The following is a 4,981-nucleotide window of genomic DNA, read 5'->3' on the forward strand; positions in this document are numbered from 1 at the left end:
ACCTGGATCGAGCCAACAGACTCCACTGTTTGTGTTAGGCACTGTTGGAAGTGCTTAAGAGAGAGGATGAGGGAGAGGGAGAGGGGGATGGGGGTGCGGGGGAGAAAAATGGGGAAGGGCCATGGGGTTGAGGAAAACTCGCCCCTCCTTACCGGGATGAATGTCGGAGACTCTGTTCTCCTTTCCGTCGGCAAACTTTGAAGGGAATTCGACATATATTGCTTGCTGGGTGCCAATTTGCCAGGCAAAGCGCAGAAGCGAGTAGCAATAGGAGGCGTCTTTCTGGGCGTCCCTTCTGCAGTCCCCGTCTAGATCTGGCGAGTTGCCTCTTGCTAAGTCTTCGCACCACTGGGCGGCGCGGGAGGGATAAGGAATTAATGAGGACTAGAAGCAACGTTTCAAAGAGTTTGCTTCCGGACCTTTCCATCGAAACAAACATGCCTGCCTATTATTATTATTATTGACGTTTAATTCTGTTACGAAAACAGCAACAACAAAATAAAATAATCAGCAACGACAAAGCTGTCGCTATCCCAGCCGCAGCAAGCCTGTGAGTCTTTACTTGCAAGCAAGTGGCAGAGAATTTAATGGAATCTAATTCTGAGTAAACATAGACAGGATCGGGCTGCATGTTAATTTCTGCGCGCTCGGGGTCAAATCTTCCGATGAAGCCTTTTATGGGGAAGGAAGTTCCGTTGAAATCTCCCCACATCCACTGCCCAGTACAGTAAAAGCGATACGTTGTAAGCGACACGTTGATTTCAAGTTATTATTCCACGCAGACTTATTTGATAAAATGGCTTCTCTTGAAGTTGTTTTAAAATGCCCCAAAGAGGCGACTAGTTTTGTCGGAACTGAGGGTGGGAACGGCGTCTCTTTGATGATGCTGATCCTGAGTTTCATTCAGCGCTTTACAACAGCAACGCGTGAAACCTAATGGGGCTGGTCCCTGCCGCGAGGCGCATGCAATCGAAGCGCACGATCCGGCCAGCTAGGCGCGTTGAAATTGCTGTTGATTCCAATAGGAAACAGCTAAGCACGTCCGTATGCAATCTGACTTAAATGAAAAGTGCTTTTAACGTTGGCTGGAAGGTGCCCTGAATTCCCACCGGGAAGGGACAGCAATAGGGGAACAGTAAGGGATGGATAAGTCATAGCATTCATTGATCGTTGACATTTCAACACATTGGCTTCCATTTAGGAGTACAAAAAGCATTTACGCAGGCCGCTTAAATCCAAATACTGTACTTTGGTTTCAATTCCTCTCTACTTAAGCAGTGGTGAATGGCCGGGCAGGCAGACGAGTTGGCGGGGGGTGGGATTTTCATTTATTCAGGCTTAAAACGGTTTGGTGGTTCCCATTTGACGTTCAGAATCCAGGATGTGATATTTCCTCATTTTGATTTTAAAGCCACTCCAGGGACAATCGCATTGTTGCAGAACCACCCAGAAAAATAACAGCCTGGAACAGATTAGGCGAAGGAGGGACTCCATCAATGGAAATAAATCGCGCTGGGCTTGCTAATTTCAGCTGCCTTCTCAAAACCTTTGCATTTGTCCAAATATCAGAGCAATAGCATGTTTACCTGGAGGCAATTCCCTCCGAGTTCCATGGGGCTGAGAAATATGGGTTGTATTCAGCTAAGTTTTACGCATTTAATGGACGTAGTCCTGCCTATTAGTTTCAATAAATCTGACATGAATATGACTAACGCTGGGCACAACCCTGGATTAAACAGAGTGGACCCCTTGAAATTAGTGAACAGGACTAAATTAGGTAGATTAGTTGCAATCTAGCCAAAGTTCAAAGCACTTTTCATTTCTGCTTGATTGCATTGGGGCGTACTTAATTCCTCTTGGAATCAGTGGCAATGTCAACGCGCTTCGCTAGCCGGATTGTGCCCTTCGACTGCAGGATGGTACTCGCGTTGTTCTTGTAATGCGTTTTATAAACCTATGTTTATGCAGATCTAAATTTAAATATCTAAATATTTAAATATGCAGTATACCGCCCTTCATAACATCCCAGAGCAGTTTACAACACAAATTTTAAACCAGCAAATTACCCCGCGCAAGAATAACTGGTAAACCTAACATTTAGTTACACAAACAAAAACGTGTGTTTTAAAAACGTGTATAAGAGGTGGAAACAGCTCAAAAAGGTCATCTCCTGGTCACTCCCTTAAGCCCTACTCTGGTGACTTATTAGTATATGCAAGTTTATCGGAGGAAGTAACCCCCTGTTGAACCGAGTGGAATTTACTTCTGAGTAAACATACATTGCCAGAGCTACCAGACGCGTCCCAAATACAGTAAGGGCAGGAATGAATCAAAGTAATACGTTGCAGATGTCCCGGTTATAATATTAAACACTCTATTACTGCATTTATAATATCAGTCTATTGTAATCATAAATATTTTTATTGGTGTAAGTAAAATACACACTGGTATTATTAATACGGCACGATTTTAGAATGATATTCTGAGCAAGGGGATCTCCATGTGCGTGGATTTTTATTTTATTTTTAAAAACAAAAGAAGTGTTATTTTGGCTGCAATCCTATTTCCACTTACATGGAAGTAACCTTCACTTACTAACATATTATTATTATTATTATTATTATTATTATTATTATTATTATTATTATTATTATTATTCCCTGTCCACTTGGCTGGGTTTCCCCAGTCACTCTCAGCGGCTCCAAGCAGAACCATTAGCCCTATACCGAGGACTGCACTTAAAAAAAATAAAAAATGGGGAGAAGGCTTATGCTACTACAATTCCACATACTTCCAAACCGGAAACAGTTGTGCATCGATTTAGCCCAGGCACCCCCAAACTCGACCCTCCAGCTGTTTTGGGACTACAATTCCCACCATCCCTGACCACTGGTCCTGTTAGCTAGGGATGATGGGAGTTGTAGTCCCAAAACAGCTGGAGGGCCGAGTTTGGGGGTGCCTGATTTAGCCTTACTTACGGTAATCATTGTGTACACAGTCCATTCATTCTTCAGGATAGTGAAGTAATGTGCATTTGTCATTTACATACTGTGCATGTCTTAATGCACAGTATGCTTTGAGGAGGCTCCTAGCCTGCTACATATATTCTTTCACACAAATTAGTCAGCTATTTTTTAAACAAACAAACAAACAAACAAACAAACAAACAAACACTACTCCATTGCAAAGATAACTCTATTTACAATGTCTCTCCTCTCCCTCTCTACCCCCACCCTCAGACCTGGGACAGTCACAAGCTAGGAAGGGCAACATTAAAAGGTGGTGAACAGTCACTATTTATTTTATCATATGGTGTGGGCAAGATGAGCACCACTTGGAATTCCTGTTTTGTCCCCCAAATGCCTTGGTCCAGACTTGTCTAGACCAGGGGACTGCTCCCCACCACCACACCGCATGACTTTTAGTGAAGAAGGCCTGTTGGCCTCTAAGATGTGCTACTCGTTGGAATATTGCTAATGGTTAAGAGAGTAATGGAGAAATTAAATTTTAAATCAATCAGATTTTCACTGCAAACCTCTGCTTGTTTGCTCAGAAGTAAGCCTTACTGTATAAAATGGAGCTTAGGAAGTGTATTTTGTATCCTTATTATCCACCAGGGTTTTTTTTGGGGGGGGGCATAATTCATCACCACAATCCTAACCAAGATGGATTACTTCTGTACTGTATTGGGAGTAAGGCTTCTCCTAAACCTGAATGTTGCACTCTAGCTAGTGTGCAGGACACTCAGCTCTTTCTTCCACACTAAATTATACATGGTGTGAAGAGAGCAGATAGAGAAGATATTTTCTCCCTCTGTCATAATAACCCAATGATGTTGGAAGATTCAAAACAGGCAAAAGAAAGCACCTTTTCACGTGGTGCATCGTTAAACTGTCTTTCGTTCCTATAAAATGTAGTCACGGCCACCAATCTGGATGGCTTTGAAAGAGGATTAGACACATTTCTAGGGGATAACTGCTTCCAGGGACTGCGAGTCACTATGGCTATGTGTTGCTTCCATTGCTGCAGGCAAGGCTAGTTGCTGGTATCACAGGTGGGAGGAGTGTTGTTGTTGCACTTTGGTTCTGCTTGCAGGTTTCCCATGGGTTTGTTAATAGCCTAGATGGGCCTTTGGCCTGATCCAGCAGGAATCCTCCAATGTTCTTATGTTCCTAACTAATACTTTCTAACTAACCAGGACACTATATAGTTCATTAGTAATAATGATGCACAGAGGGCCAGTAACACTTCTAGTGTAGAACATATGAACTGTGCAGATGCATAGCTGCAATGTTATTTCACCACAGAGCCCCCAAAATTTTAAAAACTGGATTCCTCTACAGTCAAAAAGCATACCAGCAATTGTTCCTGACACAAATAATCCAATAATCAAATGAGGCTTACATCTGAGTAGATACATGTAGGGTTGCACTGATAGGATACAAGTCTACATTCTCAGCCAAAGGAAATAGAAAACAAAACGAAACAACTACAACAGAACAACAACAACAATTTATTATTTATACCCGGCCCATCTGGCTGAGTTTCCCCAGCCACCCTGGGCGGCTCCCAATAGAGTGTTCAGCATTAAATACTGAAAACTTCCATAAACAGGGAAAGACATCAGATGTCTTTTAAAAATAGGACAGCTGCAAAACAAAAGACTGGCAGTTCAACCCTATTCACGTGAACTCAGAAATAAATGATATTTAATTCAGTGGGGCTTACTCCTGGGGTGTAAGATTGCAGCTTAAGGTTGATGCCCAGTTCAGTCAGGCTCACTGAAATAAATCATATCACACACACACACACACACACACGTGTGTGTGTGTGTGTGTGTGTGTATACAACTTAATGCCATAATAGTTCATAAGCGTGTGTGTGTGTCTAGCATATTCATTAAAATAATTAAAATGCACAGTGGGTCTACTTTGAGTATGATTCCGTTCGTCTTGGAGAAGAAGAGGAAGAGGAGGAGGAG

Source organism: Podarcis vaucheri, assembly GCF_965113315.1.
Source record: "Podarcis vaucheri genome assembly, chromosome: Z".
Lineage (NCBI taxonomy): Eukaryota > Metazoa > Chordata > Lepidosauria > Squamata > Lacertidae > Podarcis > Podarcis vaucheri.